This window comes from Rhinatrema bivittatum, chromosome 11 (genome assembly GCF_901001135.1).
Source record: "Rhinatrema bivittatum chromosome 11, aRhiBiv1.1, whole genome shotgun sequence".
Taxonomy (NCBI): Eukaryota; Metazoa; Chordata; class Amphibia; order Gymnophiona; family Rhinatrematidae; genus Rhinatrema; species Rhinatrema bivittatum.
Window position 1 is genome coordinate 73,227,601 of NC_042625.1, and position 22,611 is coordinate 73,250,211.

General features: G+C 44.1%; 1 protein-coding gene across 6 annotated transcripts in view; it reads left to right on the top strand.

Moving 5' to 3' along the window:
• AKT2 (AKT serine/threonine kinase 2) overlaps positions 1-22,611 on the top strand; it is a 147,275-nt gene that overhangs the window by 61,439 nt on the left and 63,225 nt on the right. Inside the window, exon 1 of one of the 6 annotated variants that reach the window (XM_029571072.1) lies at positions 13,421-13,524. The exons of 4 other annotated variants lie outside the window; for them this stretch is intronic. The gene's annotated coding sequence lies outside the window, so the exon portion shown is untranslated. Of the gene's footprint in view, positions 1-13,420; positions 13,525-22,260; positions 22,357-22,611 lie in introns of those variants that run through there. One more of the 6 variants, XM_029571071.1, reaches the window with a different exon arrangement.

Sequence of the window (22,611 nt, forward strand, 5' to 3'; positions counted from 1 at the left end):
TTGTTTGAATGTAAGTTTCTTTGGTGATTCTGAGGGGTAATGTTTAGGCCAGTTAGTCCTTGATGTTCATGGTTTAGTAATTTATGTATGATGGTCATGGATTTGTGTTCAATTCGGGCTTTAATTGGAAGCCAGTGCCGTGAAATCAATATAGGCGCTATGTGGTCATTTCCCCATAAGGTGCTTCTAGCCCACGACCTTCGTATGCAGTTCCACAAAAATACTCCTCTGAGGTGACCAAGGACCCCTTCTCCGTCCCCGTTGAATCACTGGAGTCTTGTCAGTAGGAAGACCTTTCCTACACCAGGTGTCTGCGGTAATGTGCCATATATAGAAAAGTTATTAATGTTATAAAGAAATAATTAATTGCATCCCAGGCTTATACATAATATATAAAATCTATGAAATATTGCTTACTGATATAAACGTAATACATATAATTGCAAAGCACAGCAGGAAATATGCAAGAATGTACTCATATTCAATAACTTGTGATGTAATTACAAGCTGGATCTGGACTGGTGGAAGGAGAGACTGGTGGAGGGGGAGAGAGTGACTAGGATGGACTGGTGGAAGAAGGGGAAAAAGAGACAGACTGACAAGAAAGGGACTAATAGAGGGAGAGTGAGAAACTGGTGGAAATGGACTGTGGAGAGAAAAAAATTGATGGGGATGGGGACTGGTGGAGGGCAGTTGAGACTGGTGGAGAAACTGGTGGGGATGGAGTGGCGTAGGGAGACAGACTGGCAAGGATGCCTTCTGGTTAAGGGTCCTAACTGCCGTTCTATGCAGGTTACCCCATGCACTCTTTTCTTCATTAGGGATCCACAGTGTTTATCCCAGCCCTTTTGAATTTCTTTAATGTTTTCGTCCTCACTATCTCTCCTGGAAGGGCATTCCAGGCATCCACCAATCTCTGAAAAAATATTTCCATATGTTGGTTCTGAGTCGAACCTCCCCCCCCTTCCCCCCGATTTTCATTTCATGACTCCTAGTTCTTCTGTTTCCTTCCCAATGAAAAAGTTTGAGTTTGCATCTTTTCTATTGTACTTTGCTCTGTCTTCTATCATCTACACTTGCTTCATCATTTGAGGCCTTTCGTAGAATATGCCACCACCATTCATTCAGTGATGACTAACAAACTGAATTTTTGTAATTCTCTATATTGGGGATTTCCTAAAAACAGTATTAAAAGGTTACAACTGTTTCAGAATACAGCAACTAGACTATTGTCTGGAGGGATATATCACTCCTGTTGTATGCAGTATGCATTGGCTCCCTATTGAAGTATGATTTAAGTTTGGTATCTTCTGCCTAACTTTTAAATGTTTACTTAGGGATCTCCCAAAATATCTGTGAGAGCACTTGTATACTTATATTCCCACCAGATTCATACTTATAGTCCCTCAGACTTGAGACTGCGTGGTACTCTGCATTTAGTTATTTGACCCTTTGCTCTGGAATTCATTGCCCTTAGAACTTAGATGAACTACCTAAGATTTTGAAAAGGAGTAAAGACTTGGCTTTTTAGGCAAGCCTTTGGTCCTTATATAGCCAGGACTTAATATCAGTTCCGTTTTATATTTTTAGATTGTGTTTTTTTACTAACTGATTATTTTTTTTGTCCACATTTAATGATTTTTATGTATTGTGTGTGTGTGTGTTGGTTGTAAATTGATATTGATACACAGCTAAAAGATAAAATGTGTTACGTACTTTGTTTGTAAACCATCTTGATTTTTTTCCTGAAAGGCGATTAATCAAGTTAGTAAACTAAACTGATCCCTTAGATCTTCACAATGAGATCTCTCATCCATTCCATCACTTTCAGAGATTTGTTTGGCTTCTACCAGAATACTGGCTGATACTTACTATGTACCAGTCCTCTGGAATTCTTCCCCGTAATTTTCTCATATCCTAGTTACTATCTATGCTTTAGAAAGCTAGTGAAAACTTGGCTTTATGATCACATTTTTGGGAAAGAAACTTAATTTTCTTTGATTAATCTCTTTTCTTGGAGCCAGATGAGCTTAATGGAAAGTTTAGTTTTTGTTTTTTTTACTTTAATTTCCTATATTGTACTTAATCTTATTTTCTGTTTTTGTTTTTAATTTAATTAAATTGTTTATATTTTGCCATAAGTGACTGGCCAGCCACTTCAAAGTGGATTACATTTAGGTACTGTAGGTAGTTCCCTATCCCTGGAGGTTTTACAATCCAAAGGTATCGTATATTAAGCCTTAGTAAATTGGGCTCTACATTTGTACCTGAGATGAGGAAAAAGCAGAAATACTAAAATACTTTTCTTCAGTTGTCACTGAAGAAGGGGGGTAGAAGGAGGCCTTCTGACTGTTGAGAAGGGAACATACAATACCATTTATGGAGGAGAGTGTGCAAGTAGGAAAAAGAGTTGGAGTGGGGGATATCCACAAAGGATACCTTTAAACTTGGGAAACTAGATTTTATGACTGAAGCTTTGGGGAAAAAAAACTGATTCCAAATTACCTGAATCAACTACCAGAAGGGGATGTGAGGAAGAGAACATTTAGATGTCTGTATGCAAATGCATGAAGCCTAAAAAATAAGGGGAGGGAGTTAGAGAGAATATGGCACTAGAGGAAAATAGTGACATAATAGGTATCTAGAAAAAGGACAGCCAATGGGACAGAGTGAAACAAAAGTAAAAATTATGCCAAATGACAGAGCAGAAGGAGGTGGTGGTGGTGTGACACTATATCTGAAGGACTTCATAGACTCAAGTAGGACACAGATTCTGCAAGAATCTTTGGGGTAGATTTTAAAAGAAGCGCGATCAGCCTACTTTTGCTTGCGCATCAGACTCAAGCAAAAGTACGCTGGATTTTAGTAGATACGCGCGGAGCCGCGCGTATCCACTAAAATCCTGGATCGGTGCGCGCAAGGCTATCGATTTTGTATAGCCTGCGCGCGCCGAGCCGCGCTGCCTCCCCCCCGTTCCCTCCAAGGCCGCTCCGAAATCGGAGCGGCCTCGGAGGGAACTTTCCTTTGCCCTCCCCTCACCTTACCCTCCCTTCCCCTACCTAACCCACCCACCCGGCCCTGTCTACACCCCCCCCTTACCTTTGTCGGGGGATTTACGCCTCCCGGAGGGAGACGTAAATCCCCGCGCGCCAGCGGGCCTGCTGTGCGCCGGGCCGCGACCTGGGGGCGGGTACGGAGGGCGCGGCCACGCCCCCAGGCCGTAGCCACGCCCCCGTACCCGCCCCCAAAACGCTGCCGACACGCCCCCGGAACGCCGCGACGACCGGGCCCGCCCCCCGACACGCCCCCGACACGGCCCCCTCCGAGAACCCCGGGACTTACGCGAGTCCCGGGGCTCTGCGCGCGCCGGGAGGCCTATGTAAAATAGGCTTCCCGGCGCGCAGGGCCCTGCTCGCGTAAATCCGCCCGGTTTTGGGCGGATTTACGCGAGCAGGGCTCTGAAAATCCGCCCCTTTATGAATAGAAAATTCCGTTCATGACGGAGGAATATAGCACTGGGGTTTACTACTGGCCATCTAATCAGAATAGTGAAACAAATTGAAATGTTAAAACAGATTAGACAAGGAAACACAGTAATAATGAGAGATTTCAATTACCCCAATATTAATTGGGTGAATGCTTCATTGGAGCATGATGAGGTTAAGTTTCTAGATATCGTAAATGACTGCTTCTTGGAGCAACTAGTTCTAGAACCAATGGGGGGGGGGGGGGGTGGAATACATTAGATCTAGTTTCCACTGGAATCCAGGAAATGGTGGAACCACTTAGTGTAAATATGTAAAAATAAATTAAAATACTCATTCTGTTGAAGAGACAGCTGCAGGAGCACTTTCATTGTAGCTTCTGTGGTGGTGAGGAGCAGGGCTCCAGCCAGCAGTACAAGCAGCAGGGAGCTATGGGAAGCTCCCACTGCTATTTTAAAACTAAAAGCAAGGCTATGGGGATGAGAGGAGGCAGTGAGCATTGGGGAAGGTCTTGCTGCTGTTGGCTTGAATCAGCCTAGGCTGGCAATGACATCACTAGCATGGGACTGGGATGTAAGCCCAGGGTCCTTATAATAGAATTGCCACCCACAGGAAGCAAACTAAATTAAATAAAAAGAAGTCAGGGTAGATGTGAATGGGGCATTGGAAAAGCCTCTCACATAAGTTTTTTTTTTTTTTTTGTTTTTTTTTTTAATCAAAGCAATGGTTTTTAAAAACTCCACAAATAAAAGTAGAGTCGTGTCATGTTTTGAAAATATTCTATTCCAGGCAAGTCTATGGTAAATAGGGAAACAGTGAGGGTCCCGTATCCATTGGGTCCTTTTAACAGACTAATTTGCATTATCACTGTAGTCTGTTTTTTTGCCATGCCGGGAGCCTCATGGTTAACATCAAGTTGTTTACCAGTGAATAGGCTGATGGAGGGACTTTGGTAGTTCTGATGTGACTGGTTTCTCTGGAATTTTCCAAACCATCTTTAATATTTCTAATAAACAATTACAGACTCAGACCACCTTGGGAAGGCTTTAGGGGAGTTAACTAAGTGCTTAAGGGTACTTCAGAATTGAGAGGAACAATTTTTCCACAGTGACATCAATAATCCACTATGAGTAAAAAAATTACAGTCGAGAGACAATGGTTACTGTAAGAGGCAGAAACACACAGCAGTTGCTTTGCTTATGTGAAGAGTAAAAAATAGAAAACATCTCACTAGAGGCAGGGTGAGAACAGAGAAAGGGACACAAGTTTATTAAAGTGTATGAGTGTAACTATGAATGAGATTCGTTAAAGAAAATAAGATCCAAAGTAAAGGTAAGAGAAGTGAAAGGCATAGTTAAAAAAAAATTTCCTAGCATGTAGCCAGATGGACTCAAGACCAATGGGTTTATGCTCCCCTGCTAGCAGATGGAGACTGAGTCGGGTTTCAAAACTGACATCACCCTAGATACACCCCTGCAGTGACCTCAGCCCTTCAGTATTTCTCCGTCTCAGCAGATGCGGAAATGCTTTCCCTATGTGGATCACTGTACCTTTTGGAAGAAGAAATTCAGCTTTTAAATTGGAAAAAAGATTGAGTCTCACTCCTGGTTGAGAATTCCTGAGGTAATTTATTTATTTATACAACTTTATTTATACAACTTTATATACCGACTTTCAAGTACATGTCAAGCCGGTTTACAATTGGCGAAATTGCAGTAGCAAAATCAAACTAATAATTGTAATAAAACTTATCTAATTTTACAGTCATTCAATAAAAAATTATACTTAAAATTTAAACGATAAATACTAACTCAGTCTCATTATAAACTAAATCTAAAATAAAATATAAAGCTCGCATACCACCAGAACATTAACCCCACCCTCTCAACTCCCTAAACCACCAGAAAAAAACAGAAAACCTCCTTCCTCACATAGCCTACTAAGTTAATTAATATGACTAAAAGCCTGCTGGAATAGCCAAGTCTTAATCTGCTTCTTGAAGTTAGAGAAGTTATCCTCTAGGCGAATGTCAGCTGGGAGAGAATTCCACAGCTTGGGGCCTGCCAGGGAGAGAGACCTCTCACTGACTGAACCCAGGCGCACCAGTTTGGGAGATGGAATTGATAATAATGCTTGTCCTGCTGATCTCAAATTCCTAGATGGTATATGCAGACGTAATGAGGCATTCAGCCAATCCGAATTGGAACTATAAATGGCTTTATGGATAAGTGTAAAACACTTATACTGAATACGATATTGTACCGGAAGCCAATGAAGCTTCATCAGCACAGGTGAAATATGGTCACATCTATTTGAGTTAGTCAAAAGACAGGCCGCAGCATTCTGCAATAGCTGCAATGGGCGGATGGTAGATAATGGAACTCCCAAAAGCAACGCATTGCAGTAGTCCAATTTCTGAGATCCCTCAGAGGTGTGCCTTGGTCCGGTAGCCGGTACCTGGCGTGGACTTTGCTGAAGCAGCTGAAAGGCAGCAGACGCAGGAAGCCAAGCGTGACGGTGACAGCCAAAGCCCTCTTCCCCCCCACAGCTGGAGAGACTGTCTCTGAACTCAGCCGGTAAGCGCTGAGCCCAGGTAATAAAAAAAATAAATAAAGAGAAGAGTATTTCCTTGCAATTCAGAGATGGAGGGGTTTCTGTAAGACTTCCTCCAGTCTCCTTGCTTGGCGCGCAGTATGGACATCGTTCCTGATCCCATTGGAATAAGGGGAAGTAGGCTTACGAGCGGCTAGGCCCCGCTTTAGGCTTGGTCAGCACTCTGGGCAGTAGGCCGGCAGCGCCATCTTGCGTGCATTTTTGTGCCTGTAAGCTCCACCATAGAGCTTCGGTATGCCCAGTGCGTGTCGGCTCTGCGTACGCGCTGTGGGCATAACATCGTGTGTGTACAAATTAGATGCAGAATACAAGCTGTGCTTGCACCTCGCTGCAGCCTACGAAGGCGCCCAAAATCTTTGCACATGAAATTTTAAGCGTGAGTCATCTGAACATGCAGTTTGTCGCCAATGGCTCTGGCAGCAAAGAAACATAAGTGCCTTTCTCTCTGTGCTGCTTGTTATATTAGGGCTGCACAGTCTGACATGGATTCTTGCTTATGTCAGCCCTGTGAGGAAGCCTAGCGAGAGTTGGCCTCCCCAGACTTTGCTAAGCCCGGCTCCTCCCCTTGAGAGGAAGAGGCAGCCACAGCCTTAATGGAAGTACCCTGGATTTGAATAACCCCGGGACTGGGTCATCCATTTGAGAGAGAAATTTAGCGGTACCTACCCCAGTACCTCCTGGCCTAGGCATGGACCCGGCTTCTTTCTCTTGGGTGGAATTCTTTCAAGACCTTCAAACCTTTCTACAGGCGCAGTCTGCTATCTCACTTGCCCTTATCCAGATGGAACCTCAGCTGGTAAGTCCTCCCTCTCCCAGTCCTATCGGCAGACCTCGAGGCATGCCTCGACTCACCCAGATGGCATGGATGAAGAGGATCCAGATTCCTTGGAAGATGGGGAAATTCCCCCTGATTTAGAACTCTGTCGGACCATGTTATGATTTTTTTCCATGGAGACGAATTGCCGGCCCTGGTTTCCCAGACCCTGAAGATGCTGGGAGTTCCTAGGGCAGACTCTATGACAGAACCAAAGGAAGGAATCTGATTTCCCTATGTAAAGCATCTTGCTACTTTCCAGTACTGGAAGCCATCCAGGAGTTGATTGACTTGGAATGGGATGCCCCAGAAGCAAGTTTTAAAGGTGGACGAGCGTTAGAAACGCTATACCCACTGTATTCAGCAGCGAGAGAACGTTTGCGTTTTCCCTAAAGTGGATGCACTGGTCTGTGCTGTCTCTAAGCAAACAACTATCCCAGTGGAGGGAGAAGCGGCCTTAAAGGATGTGCACTTTAGGCGGATGGAGTCCATCCTTAAACAAGCCTTTGACACTATAGCAATGACCTTACAGATTGCTTCTTGTTGTGCCCTGGTAGCTTGTTCGTGCCTGTTCCTCTCTCGGGAGGTGGATGACTCAGGGCGAACTCCAGAGCGGTTCTGGAACCTGCCGCCGCCTTTTTAGCTAATGCAGGCTCGGATCTAGTCCATACCTCAACCAGAGAAGTGGCCTCAGTGTTGGCAGCCAGAAGACAGCTATGGCTGCGGAATTGGTCAGCAGACGCAACCTCCAAGGCATATCTCACAAAGATGCCCTTTAAAGGATCACGTCTCTTCGGAAGCGAATTGGAAAAGCTGGCCATTAAATGGGGTGAATCTTCAGTACCCCAGCTACCAGAAAATGAGAGAGCAGTTAGTGCCCCTCGCCCATGAGGGGTCGATCCAGGGACTCCCAATGCTTTCACCCCTACTGAAACAACATTTCAGAGGTCTTGGTCCTTTGGGCGGTCTCAGTTCTTTTGGAGTCAGCAGCCAAAGAGAGGGTCAGGCTAAGGTTCAGATTTGTCCCGAACCCCGCAATGAAGTTTTGCTGACCCACCCTCGGGAACGAGGAGATAGGGGGTCAACTATCCCTGTTCTACCAACAGTGGGTCGAGATCACTTCGGACAAATGGGTACTGGAGGTCATACGAGAAGGATATGTGCTTGAATTTCGTAGCACTCCTTGGGACATATTCATGATGTCTCCTTGCCACTCCCAGCACAAGAAACAGGCAGTGACTACCACCCTGTTAAGGCTCCTCAGGATGAGGGCTATAATCCCAGTACCTGCGCCCCAGGAAAATATGGGGGCGATGTTCCATCTATTTCATCGTACCCAAGAAGGAGGGTTCCTTTCACCCCATCCTGGACCTTGAGTGTCAACCGACATCTATAAGTGATTCATTTCTGCTTGAAAACCCTACGCTCCGTTTTAATGGCCATACAATCAGGAGAGTTCTTAACCTCCCTGGACCTTTCCGAGGCCTACCTACATATTCCAGTCCGGCAAGAACATCGTTTCCTACGCTTTGTGGTACTGGGTCACCATTATCGGTTCTGGGCAGTGCCTTTTGACCTGACCACTAACCCCAGAACATTTTCCAAGATATTATGGTGGTTGTAGCGGCAGCATTGAAAAAAGAGGGGATCCTGGTGCACCTGTACTAGGATGACTGGTTGATCCAGGCCAAGTCTGTGGAAGGGAGTCTCCGGGTGACCAGCAGGGTGTCCTGCTTGCTTCAGGAACTCGGTTGGGTCATAAAACTGGATAAAAGCAGTATCAAACCCTCCCAGTCCTTGGCATATCTGGGAGTCCTGGTTGACATGAAAGCAGGGCAAGGTCTTCCTCCCGATCACGTGGATAAGTGTGTCTGTTGATGAACATGATACGTCAGATGGTGTGGAGCTATCTTCAAGTCCTCTGTTTGATGGCAGCAACCCTGGAAGTAGTGCTGTGGGCGATGGCACACATGCTTTCACGTCAATACTCCTTGCTGTCATGTTGGAACCCACTGTCTCAAGACTATTCGATTCGACTCCACTTACCAATGGACATATGCTCTCAGCTCCAGTGGTGGCTGCAGGAAGCTCTTCTGGGAAGGGGTGTACCTCTGTCCCCTCCAAACTGGCTGGTCCTCATGACAGATGTGAGCCTCCGGGGCTGGGGAGCTCACTGTCAGGAACTGACGGCCCAGGGAAGTGCCCTCTGGAAAATAAACTGCCTGGAAGCCCAGGCAGTCAGATTGGCATGTCTACAATTCAGCCACATACTCCAGAGTCAAGCGGTCCGCGTAATGTCAGACATCGCAACAATGGTAGCTACATCAACCGCCAGTGTGGAACCAAAAGCCAGCAAGATAGATCTCCTTATGGAATGGGTGGAAAATACATCTATAGATGATCTCAGCCTCAGCCTCCCACATCGCAGGAAAAGACAGAGCAGACTGTCTGGATCCAGGGGAATGGGCGTTGTCGGCCAAAGCCTTTCAGCTGGTAGTAGATCGCTGGGTTTTCCCATCCATCAATCTGCTGGCCACAACTCGCAATGCGAAGGTTCCCCGATTCTTCAGTCGCAGAAGATATCAGTTGACCCTGGGGATCGACGCTTTTGTTCAGACCTGGCTGGAAGAGGATCTTCTATATGCCTTTCCTCCGTGGCCCCTGCTGGGCAAGGTCATTCGCAAAATGGAACACCATAGGGGATTAGTCCTACTAGTAGCTCCAGATTGGCCCAGGTGTCCATCGTATGCGGACATGCGGAGACTCCTGATGGAGACCCCCTGTGCCTCCCACCGCACAGGGACCTGCTTCAGCAGGGACCGGTTATTCACAAGGATCCAACTCTATTCTGTCTTACAGTCTGGCTCTTGAGAGGGCTCACCTGATGAAGCAAGGATATTCGGTGGCAGTAATTGCCACCTTACTCTGCACATGTAAGTTCTCTACATCCCTAGCTATGTGTGGGTCTGGAGAGTATTTGAGGCCTGGTGTGAGGAATGTGGTGTTTCCCCTTGGATGATCAGAATCCCACTAATTCTAGAATTTTTGCAGGATGGCTTGAATAAAGGTTTGATACTTAACACCTTGAAGGTCCAGGTAGTGGCTCTCTCCTGATTCAGGGGAGAGATGAACAGAACCCGTCTGTTGGCTCATCTGGACATGTCCCATTTTTTTCTGAAAGGGGTGTGAAGCACTTCTGGCTACCTGTACAGTGGTCGGTTCCCTTGTAGAATCTTAATCTAGTATTGGAATTTTTGGCAGGGCCCTCCTTTTGGCCACTGCAAGTCTTTCCTTGCATTTATTAACCCTGAAAACCGTGTTCCTGGTGGCTATATGCTCTGCATGTTGCATCTCTGAACCACAGGCATTATCGTGTTGGGAATCATTCCAGCTTTTTACTATTCCCACCCTTCTTGTCCAAGGTAGCCTTGGAGTTTCATTTGAATCAGTCCATTTCGTTGCCATCCTTAGATAAGCACAAGGACAAGAAAAATGCCACCGCTTCCGCCATTTGAATGTCAGGTTTTTGGTGTGATATGTGGAAGCTCCATAACCAGTTCGAAAGATGGACCGCTGCTTGTCCTTCATGGTGGAAGGAAGCAGGGTGAACCAGCTTTGCGAGCTATCATAGCTCGCTGGATTAAGGAGGTGGTCACAGGAGCCTATGTGGAGGCAGGAAAGCCCATACCCTTTCAGGTTAAAGCTCATTCCACTAGAGCTCAGGCATTTTCATGAGCAGAAGCTAGACTGCTGTCTCCCGTCGACATCTGCTGAGTGGCGACATGGTCCTCCTTGTACTCCTTCTCCAGGTTCTATCACCTGGACGTTCAGGCCCGGGAGGATGTAGCCTTTGCAAGGGCGATGTGGGAGTAGCTTTTGTACATCCCATTGGTCCTGAGGCCATCTGGCTACATGCTAGGAAATGTAGAAATTACTTACTTCATAATTTTGTTTTCTTTAGTGTAGACAGATGGACTCTGCATCCTGCCCACAGCTGCCCAAGAACGGTGCCAAGGATTTGCCCATGGAGTGGATATAGATTCCAAGAGATTACGAGTAAGCCGTCTTCCAGTCCTTAGATCAGGGCATCTATTAACTTATTGGAGGAAGGATCTATCAAAAGAAAATAAGAGAAAGCATAAGCATTGGCAAGTTAAATGTAAGTCATTGGTAAGACAGGCTAAGAGAAAATTTGAAAAGAAATTGGCCATAGAGGCAAAAACGCACAATAAAAACTTTTTAAACTATATCCGAAGCAGAAAACCTGCAAGGGAGTCAGTTGGATCGTTGGATGATCAAGGGGTTAAAGGGGCACTTAAAGAAGATACGGCCATCATGGAAAGATTAATTGATTTCTTTGCTTCGGTGTTTACTGAAGGAGGATATTGGAGAGATACCTGTTCCAGAGAAGGTTTTCATGGGTGATGATTCAGATCAACTGAACCAAATCACGGTGAACCTGGAAGATGTGGTAGGCTTGATTGATCCGGATGGTATACACCCCAGGATTCTGAAAGAACTAAAAAAATTACATTTCAGAACTATTAGTAAAAATTTGTAACCTATCATTAAAATCATCCGATGTATCTGAAGATTAGAAGATGGCCAATGTAACTCCTATATTTAAAGGGATCCGGGGCGATCCAGGAAACTATAGACCAGTGAACCAAACTTCAGTGCCAGGAAAAATCGTGGAAACTGTTATAAAGAATAAAATTACAAAACATTTAGATAGACATGGTTTGATGGGACACAGGCAAATGGATTTACCCAAGGGAAGTCTTGCCTCATAAATCTCCTACAATTTTTTTTTTTTTTTTTTTGAAGGGGTGAATACACATGTGGACAAAGGTGACCCGGTGATGTGGTGTATTTGGATTTTCAGAAGGCGTTTGACAAAGACCTGCATGAGAGGCTTCTAAGAAACTAAAAGTCATTAGATAGGAGGCAGTGTCCTTTTGTGGATTGCAAGTTGGTTAAAAGACAGGAAACAAAGTAGGATTAAATGATCAGGTTTCACAGTGGAAAAAGGTAAACAGAGTATCTCAGGGATCTGTACTTGGACAGGTGCTTTTTAATTTATTTATAAATGATCTGGAAAAAGGGGTATGACAAGTGAGTTGACACAAAATTATTCAGAGTAGTTAAATCTCAAGCGAATTGTGATGAATTGCAGGAGGACCTTGCGAGACTGGAAGATTGGGCTTCCAAATGGCAGATGAAATTTAACATGGACAAGTGCAAAGTGATACACATAGGGAAAAATAACCCTTGTTGTAATTACACAATGTTAGGTTCTATCTTAGGAGTTACCACCCAGGCATCATAGTGGATAATACATTGAAATCGTCGGCTCAGTGTGCTGTGGCAATCAAAAAAGCAAACAATGTTAGGAATTATTAGGAAGGGAATGGAAAATAAAACAGAGGATGTCATAATGCTTCTATATCGCTCCTTGGTGGGACCTCACCTTGAATACTGTGTGCAGTTCTGGTCCCTGCATCTCAAAGAGGATATAGCTGCACTGGGGAAAGTGCAGAGAAGGGCAACCAAAATAAGGGGCATGGAACAGCTGCCCTATGAGAAAAGGCTAAAAAAGTTAGGGCTGTTCAGTTTGGAGAAGAGATGGCTGAAGAGGGATATGATAAAAGCCTACAAAATCATGAAAGGACTTGAACAAGTAATTGTGAATCGGTTATTTACTCTCTCAGATAATAAAGGACCAGGGGGCACTCCATGAAGTTAGCAAGTACCTCATTTAAAACAAATTGAAGAAAAATATTTTTCATTCAGCACATAGTTAAGCTCTGGACTTCATTGCCAGAGGATGTGGTTACAGCAGTTAGTGTAACTGGGTAAGTTCCTAGAGGAAAACTCTATAAACTGCTATTACAGTAATTTAATAAGCAATAGTAGCTTGCGATCTAATTGTTTGGGTACTTGCCAGGTACTTGTGACTTGGATTGGCCTCTGTTGGAAACAGGATACTGAGCTTAATGGACCCTTGGTCTGACCCAGTATGACATTTCTTATGTACTGGGGTTGAGTGTCTGGTTGAGTACAGTTATGGTTATCTGTTTTTAATAAATTTATTTCGATAATATGTCCACAGTGGCTTTTGAAGAGAATACTGAATGGCTGAGGTCACTGCAGGGGTGTATCTAGAGTGATGTCAGCTTAGAAACCTGACTCAGATTCCATCTGCTGGTAGGGGAGCATAAACCCATTGGTCCTGAGTCCATCTGTCTATACTAAGGAAAATGAAATTATCAGGTAAGTAATTTCTCCATTACTGAATGATGATGCAGAATTGACCTGTTAATCAGGTATGATTTAAAATTTGAACTGTTGGAAAATGTTCACAAAAAACTCAAAACACAATTTGAGAATTAAACATCTTTTCTGAGAGGTTTTTAAATTGGGAAACCCCAAGGGAAATAAGTCCTAAAATTGTTTGTCTTTATTTCCCTGTAGAAAACGTTTTTGAAAAGCCACATAAACAGAGGCATAATTCTGAAGATGGTTTTTAGAAAAGTGTGGATTCCATGCCAGGAGAGAAGGGGGAAAGCTTGAACCAGAATCACTTGGATAAAATGATACACTGAATTCCAGGTTTCTACTATAGTTTGTGGTATAAGCAGGATAAGTAAAAATCTGAGAGAAAATGTTCTAAAAGTATTATCACAGATTAGTGAACAGCAAAAAAGGATTCACACCTGACCCAGTAAAGTTGTAATTTGACTAAGTCTAGCAGAATGCCAGAATTCTAAAGCAAAAATTCTAAAGTCAGACAAAATTCCATTTGGGATAGAGAGAGGAAAATATAACTTCCAAATGAGTGGAAAGGAAAGTGTGATTGCATCAAGACCACCTTCTGTTCCCACAAGAAGAGAATAAACTTAGGAAAAATTGATTATGGTTTAAAATTACGTAGTTAGAATATCAGTACATGAAAAGTTCCACACACTAAGATACATGAGGAAAGGAAGTTAGAATTTTTTTCTTTTTGTTAGGATAGTAGGTAGCCCCTGCAAAATAAGAGAGGACCAGACAAACAGAAGGGAAAAATGCATTGCATGCAAGTATTACATTCAAGCAACATAGACAATGCACTCCAGCACCAGATAGCTAAATGTGCACACATACAACAGTTTAGTGACATTTAAAATAAGCTAAGAACATAAAGAAGAGAAATAATAAAAGCCTACAGGAAAAGAGACAATAGGCGAAAATTAAATTTACCCAAATAACACACAGTTCCTGCAAATTCTGAAACACCCACATACAAACATTCTCATTCTTCCACCCTCTCCACTATCCTCTGTGCACACATTCCCACAGCTCCTCCTCTTATACCCTCACACTCATACTCCCTCCCCAACACATACCACCCACCCAAACCCCTGCCTCCAGATCCACATGCGCGCACACACACACAGGAGGAGGAGACCATGGGAGAAAGTGTAGAGTGCAAGGGAGAAATACACATCTGCACTTCACACATACATATACCCCCCATCCCCAGGTTGCTCCTCTATAACCCTCCATTTACACACACCCACCTCATGTCACTCCTCAACACTGCCCAGCTTCCCAGTACTACACACACACCCCGCCAGTCACTCCTCAATAACCCCTCACACCACACCTACAGCCACTCCCTGACAACACTTTCCCCACACACACACACCTCCCATCCCTAATCATTCCCCAACAATTTCATGCACACACATTCCCACCTTTAGACCTTTCCCTTCTGGTTATTCCCCAGCACTCCTGACACCCCCTCATACACTATACTCCATTCAGTCCCAGCCACTTCATACACAGTCACACCCACAGTCACAATACTCCCCTGGCCCCCACCCACAGCACTCCTATGCACATCCCCTCCCCAGTTACTCACTGACAGCATAGTCATTCCCAGAAAGCACCCCCCACACACTCAACACCCCCACATGCACCCTCCCCAGTCTCTCACCGACATGTCTGATAATCCACACCCCTTCCATTCCCAGGCACCCTGCCAGCCACCCGACACTCACCATTCCCAGCCAGCCCCATACATAAACACACCACACCCAGACACCCGTCCGCATATTCCGACATCTATCACAAACCCTCAAGTCACTCCCCAACATATTCGCACCAGTTCCATAACACATGCACAGTCACTTCTAATCCTACCCTACCCTACTCTCACCGCCATGCCCCCCCCCCCCCCCCCCCCCCCACACACACACATGGAAAGAAGAGGATTGGAGAGAGAGTAAGGAGGGGCAAAATGGAGTGTGTGAGGGGCAAGAGTACACGCGCGCACACACTCACCCAGCCCCATAACACTCAACCTCTCCCACTTCAACACACACACACACTGGGGGGCTGATGCAAAAAAAAAGTGCTGAAAGCGGGCGCTGAGTGTTCAGCACTCACTCTCCTTACGTGCCCCCAGGCACCTCTCCTGGGGGCGCCATTCAATATTTAAATTAGGGGTTGCGTTGTCAAGGAGGCACTAGGGTCGATTACGTGCCCCTAGCGGCTCCTTGACAGCTGGCATCCGCTAGCGGTCAGCTATCTGCAACTGTCTGCCAGTTTAGAAAATGGACGCTGAATTTATTGGCATCCATTTTCCTAATCGGCGCACAGCCGTGGGTTCAGGAAACGGATGCTGGTTAACTGAGCGTCCATTTCCCGAACCTGACCGTCAGGACTTAAAAAAAAAATTTTTTTTTTAATCTTTCTTTCCTCTGAGTCTGAGTAAAGCTGTATTTTCTGCTTTTCTGACATTTTGGGGTGCTCAGAAATTAAAGCCTACTCTGGGCAGGCATTAATTTCTGAGCGCAAAAATGTGCGTATTGGATGCTCTTTTTTTTTTTGCATTAGGAGTGAATAACTAATAGCATCATTCACGTGCATTTGCATGTGTTGAGCGCTATTAGTTTCCCGGCATGTTGGATACGCATTGTGGAGGCGCTAATCCTCTTACTGCATAAGAGGATTATGTTGTGCCCTCACAACCCACGTCTAACTGCGAGTTAAACAGTACGCTCGGCTGAGCACACTGTATTGCATCGGCCCCTGGATGAGAGTGAGTCTGTGGAGATTGCAAGGGGGAAAAGAGTCCATCCTGCAGCACACACATCCTCACTCTCTCCTCCCTATAACACACATACACACCCTCTTCCCTCTCTGCCATATACACATGGGGGAGGAAGGAGGAAAAAGTGGATAGAAAGTGTGAGAGAGGGAGAGTACACTCTCTCTCCACTCACCTTCCAATACTACTTACTAGTGGGGGATATCCCCACTCACCCTCATCATTCCTACACAGATGGTGAGGAGAGGGACAGGGGGGAGAACACAGAGGAGGAAAAGGTGCACATGCAAAACCCCCCCCAAACACACACACCAACCCAATAACACAACACCTACACAACTACATACATACGCTGTACCTCCTCCTCCACTTCCACTTTCACACACCCTCTGTAAGCCGCCTGACCCCCAACCCCCACACAAACAGAGGCAGGCACCTACCCACCTTCCTCCTTCTCCCCCCAACAGAGCAAGTACAAAACACCCATAAGATGCACATCCGGGTTATGGAGTCATAAAACACTCTTTGATTCAATTATTACTTTTTTTTTTTTTTAGGGATTCCCTTAACATTCTTGCTCACTTACAGGCCGATACAGTAAAGCGCGGCCGCAGTTACCCCGTTTCTAACCCGCTTTGGACGCACAATTTGGACGCGTAAGGCGAACCTGCGATTCGGTATCCAGTTTTACGCGTCCTTACCGCTTCTTGAAATCGCGTATCCCTTTCCACCCGCGGCATGTATATGATATGTTAATGATCGGATTAGCTATTCCCTCTGATACAGTAACGTGCGCCCAGATTATCGCTTTTTTAACCAGCTATTTTGCCGCGTCTTTAACCTGCAAATTTACCGCCTACCTTGACCCTGGCGTTAGTGTGGTGTTCAATCAGCTTTCCGCTTCCTTGAGCTGTATCTTCGCCCCCTCTGGATCCCTCCTTCAACCTTCTCTGCAGGCGACACCCCCCCCCCCCTGCGAGGAGAGGGGAGCTGGAGACCCCGAAAGCCTTCCCTTCTCCTCCCCGAGCGTGGCGGAGCAGTTTAGCAGGGAGGTTGCGGCGTCTGTTCATCGACCTTCCCGAGCACTCAAGGCAGCGGGAGGTTGCAGCGTCCGTTCATGTGAAAATACTTAAAACCTGTCCTAAGTGCCTGGCCAGGTCCATACAGGAAACCCTATTTACTATCTATATTTAAAGTATTTATGCTACTCGCCCTCTAGTTCTTTGGAGGGCCACAGGGAGTCCTAGTTGTTGCTACTCAAGGCTTAAGGCAGCGGGAGGGTCACGGCCTCCGTTCATGGACCTTCCTGCTGCCTTGAGCGCCTGGCTGAGTCTGTAGAAAAGAACTTACCTGGTGGAATGACATTTGAAATGACAGGTACCAGCGCACCCAGGATACTGTATAGGGCTGTATACCGCTCTATACAGTAAAATGGATTACGCACTCCTACCGCTTCATGGACGCACTTTGAACGCCACTTGCATTTGTGTCTTATTTGCATACTGTATCGAGCGGTATGTGAACCAAACTGTGCGTGCGGCAGACGAGGGTGCGCCTGGCACTGCCGCACTCTTTCTTGCGCGTCCTTACTGTATCGGCCTGTAAGTCAAAGGAGGAAAAAAGGAGAGGTGAAATTGAGAAGTCTTTAGCTTTCTTCCTCTTCTTCCTTTCATTAAGGGCACTTTCCTCACCCAGTTATTCTTTCCATTTTCCACCTAGGTACAAACATGGGGTCTAGAGCAGAGAGTCCACTAGCAGGTTTAGCAAGCAAAGCCCCTAATAGTAAAATAAAAATTTTAACCAATATCTGACTTAGGTGAGTAAAAGGTGTATAACATCTTTCATGCTCTATTTTATTTATTTTTATATCCTTCACTTTTCCTCTCTCTCCCTCTCCCCCCCCCCCCCCCCCCCATTTACATAAACTAGTAGAAAAGGAAGGTATTGTGAGAATCCTCCTTTTTAGGTTCTAAGACTCTAGGGAGGATCCCTGCAGTGAGAGAAACACAGGAAACTCAAGCCAATCTTGTCATCTTCACAAACATTGTGGATAGGGGTCCCAGGTTTTGGATAGAGTCCACATTGGCAACAGTAATCATAATGCAATTAAATTAGAGAGAGTCACTGGAGGAAAAATACACAAAACTATTACAATAACATCTAACTTTAAACGGGGAGACTATGACAAGATGAAGTTAGAAGAGTCTGCATGAAACATGGAAACTGTTTAAAAACATACATTTTACCTGGGCTTCCAAAATTATTACACACATTTAAAAAAAGGTCAAAAGAGCAAGCAGTATATAATCCAGCATGGACAAATGGTGCAGTGAAAGAGGATATCAAAGCTAAAAACGCATCTTTTAAAAAATGGAAAGCTGGGTCAAATGCACACAAGCACTGCCAAATTAGATATAAAATACTAATAAAACAAACCAAAAGAGAATGAGGAGAGACTTTCCAAAGAGGCAGAAGCATCTTAATAAAAACCTTTTCAAGTATATTAGAAATTAAAAACCTGCAAGGGAATGAGTTGGACTACTAGATGACCAGGGGAGTAAAAAGGGCGCTCAGAGAGGATAAGGCCATAGCAGAAAAAAATATTTTTTTTGCTTCAGTCTTCACAGCTACCCATGCATGAACCGTTTTTTCTAGATGCTGACTTGGAGGAATTGAATCAAATTAGTGTGAATCTGGAAGAAGTGCTTGGGCAGTTTGACAAACTAAATAGTAAATCACCAGGGCCTAATGTTCACCCCTGAGTTCTAAAGGAACTTAAATATGAAATTACAGTCTTGGTAATTTGTAATCTATTATTTATGAATATGACATTGCAGACCTACTGGTAATCTGTAATACATCATTTTAAATCTGCTTCTATACCTGATGATTGTATGTACAAGTTTGTTTCCCACTGAAGCAATGAATGTGGACATGTTACAAATATTTTTATATAAAATAAATAAATGACTGCAGGAGAGGAAATACAACAATTTTCAAAAAGGGCTTCAGGTGTCCCAGGTAACTAGACCAGTGAGCCTGAAATCTGTGCCTTGCAAAATGGAAGCTGTAATTATGGACAAAATTACTGGTCATATGGATAAACATGGCTTAATGGGGAAGAACCAGCTTGGATATAGTAAAGAGAGGTCATGTCTTACTAACCTATTAGAATTCTTTGATGGAGCAAAAAATAACCATGTGGATAAAGATAAGCAAATAGATATTGGGCCGGATTTTAAAAAGGTTACGCACACTGGGCCTATTTTAAAAAGGTCCGGTGATGCGCGTAAAGCCCTGGGACGCATGTAAGTCCCGGGGCTTTACAAAAGGGGCAGGGCGGGGCCAGAGGCCTCCAACAGATCGGCCATTGCCGCTGTGTTGGAGGATTGTGCATTGGCAGCCTGCCGGCAGGCGCAAAACCTAAAATAATTTTGGGGAGGGTTAGAGGGGGAAGGGAATGGGGGAAGGCAGCGCAGCTCGGTGCACAATTGTGCACCCCCTTCTGTGCGCCTGATAGCGCGCGCACTTGTTTTAAAATCTACCCCATAATGTATTTGGATTTTGACAAGGCATTTGATAGTCTTTCATGAGACTCAGAAAACTAAAAAGCCATGGGCTAGGAAACTGCCTTACACTGGAAGATAGGAAATAGAGCATAGCACTAAATGGTCAGTTCTCACCATGGAGAAAGGTGAGTAGTGGAGTGCCCCAGGGACTTGTCCTGAGACCTGTGTTCAACTTATTAATGATCTGGAAAAGGGAGCAAGGAATGAAGAGATCAGATTTGCAGATAACAAAAATATTCAAACTGGTTAAAACACAAGTATACTATGAGGAACTGCAGAAAGACCTTGTGAGAGTGTTGTCTAAATGGGAGATGAAGTTTAAAGTGGACAAGTGCAAAGTGACGCACGTAGGAAAAACTGACCCCAATTTTAGATACATAGTGCTGGGTTCTACATTAAGAATAACTACCCAGGAAAAGGATCTTAGAATCGTTGTTGACAGTGCATTGAAATCCTCAGCTCAGTGTGTGGCAGCATTCAAAAAACAAATAATGCTAGGAATTATTTGGAAAGGAATGACCTCAGTGGAGGAAAGTTCATCTGTATTGAACTAGATGAGTAGACAATTATGGTATGACACATGCACTGTCCTTTGGGTGTACTAAAATGAATATCTATGATTTGTGCCATTTTGTTTCCCTTAAATTTAAACAAACTAGGAGAAGTACATGTTGTGGATTGCATTTATATTTTAAAAGGATTCAAACAAAAATAATTTCCACACAAAGCTTTACATTTTTTTTCAGTATAACCACATTAAGAGGGCATTTTTTAAAACACTTTCCACAGGTAAAACTGTACTTTACCCATGGAAATGGGCATTTATAAAATAGCCTGCCCGATGTATGTAAAAATATGTGCATACAGCCTGTGTGTGTTTGTTTTTATTCACATACAAGAAAGGCATTCCTGGGGTGGGGTTAGAGATCACCTATCTGGTATGTATACAGGTATTTTGGGTACTACACTGCTCAAACTCAAGAGAGCCATGCAGTACTGAAAGACATTAGTTGTTGTGTTGGTACCTCCACCAAGCAAGCATCGGCGCCAGATGAGGCGAGGGCATCTGATTGACTGAAGGGAGGAAAGCTGGTTGGGACTGACAGCTGGGGAGCTGGCTAGAGGGGATTGATTTGGGAGTTGATTGACTGAGTGTGCCTTCTAATTGGAGTGGTAGTTGACTGGGGTTGGATGGATGACTGGCTGGGCTGGTGAGCTGTATGGGGTGATCGGAAGGGTGTAGAGGGGCTGGTTAGTTGAAGTGGTTTGGTGGGGGATGGATGGGAATGGCTGGCTGGCAAGAGTGGTGGGGTCTGGCTAACTATGGGGCTGGCTAGCTGGTGGGGGAGGAGGTAAGGGGTGATTGGCTGGGTGAGGCTTGACTGACTGGCTGTGGGACACAAGGAACCAATCAGTCTGAGTATGGGGGAAGGAGGAATGGTATGAAAATGAGCATAACGGAGGGATAGTTTGAGCAAGAGAGAGGAGGGAGAGATGACAGGAAAGAATAAAACAGCTATTTCAAGACATGTGAACAAAGGCATAAAATGGGCAAACATAAATAAGAGGAAAGAATATAAACTTTTTTGTTTTAAATAGAAAAACACTATTTAATCATTTTCTGTTATTTTAGATGAAGCAATGTGGCTGCCATGTTAGTTCACTTTTGGGTTACTACATTTTGTAATCCTGTTAATTTAGTAAGGCAGACACATTTAGGAAAAGGTAGTCCCTGGTATAAAAGATTGAGAAATGCTGCTCTAAGAATTTATTCAGCTGTGTTTATTTAGGGAAGGTATCATTATTTCATTTCTGCTTTAACTACTTGTTTGCACCAGAGAAATAATTTTGTGATTTCATGTTGATGCTTCCTTGATAAAATTGAAATCCAGCTTTTAATTATTTACTAAATCCCCCCGCCCCACCACCACCACCACCAACACACACACAGTAGGGCTGGAGAAATCCCAGAAGCCAAGTCACAGGGTTCTTAAAATTTCAAAAAGCAAAAAATTAAAAATAAAAGAAAATAACACAGAGAGAGAGAGAGAGAGAGACACACACACTAAAAACAGACAAACCAAAATAGCAATAACAAAAAAAAGCTAGAAAAAAATAAAGCAAAATTTTTTACCTGGTTCCAAAACATCTTTGGTGCCTAAGTGTTCTAGAATATATTTCCACCCCCCACCCACATATTTGCCAAAAAGTTAGTTGAAATGGCTTTTGTAGTGAAGACTGTGAAATGCTTGCTGTTTTATTTATAAAACAGTACTGGTCAAATTTATATGGTAGTTTTTCTATTTTGTTCTCCCCTCCCTCTTTAAATCATCTCAGCAACATTTTTTTGCTAGGGGCTGGACAAGAAAATACAACTAGTATATAAAATTCCCAATGTGACTGTGAACATCATTTGTAATCCACACTGAACTGTTTTGTTGGAAGTTGCAGAAGAGTATTTAAATAAATATTCTGATTAGCTTTTGTATGTGAGTTGCTGTTTTGGGTGGCTGTCACTGGTGTCATCGTGGCTCCTCCTCTCCCCCTCCCCTTCCCGTTTACCCCAGTTGTCAGGTGATGATAGAGTTTAATTTTTCTCTAAGTGTTTGTTTGTCTTGTAGAGAGCTCTTTTCCCTCTGCCCTCTCTTTGATGTGAGCTGGTGCTGGTTAGGTTGTTTATCTCAGAAGGCTGTTTATCTTTTGTGATAACACCCAGTCCTGAGAGATAAGGAGAAAGAGACCTGAAAAACATTGAAAGTGCTTTAATTCCTTTTACAGGTAACAGGAACAAACAATAACTCTTCCTTGCAGGTGTTTTTGTCAACAGTGACTTGTTGATGCTAGAGAGATTACTGTTTTTGCTTTACATCAGTTTGCTGTGTTCAATAATATGAAAATATTTATATAAACCTTACTTATATCCCAGTGTCTACTAATTGTATGCTCTGCCAATGTCTGTCTGTAGCACGGTTTGTATCCTTGTGTGATGCCAAGTCTTGGCTGGCTGTGGAGGGGTAATACTGTAAGGAATTT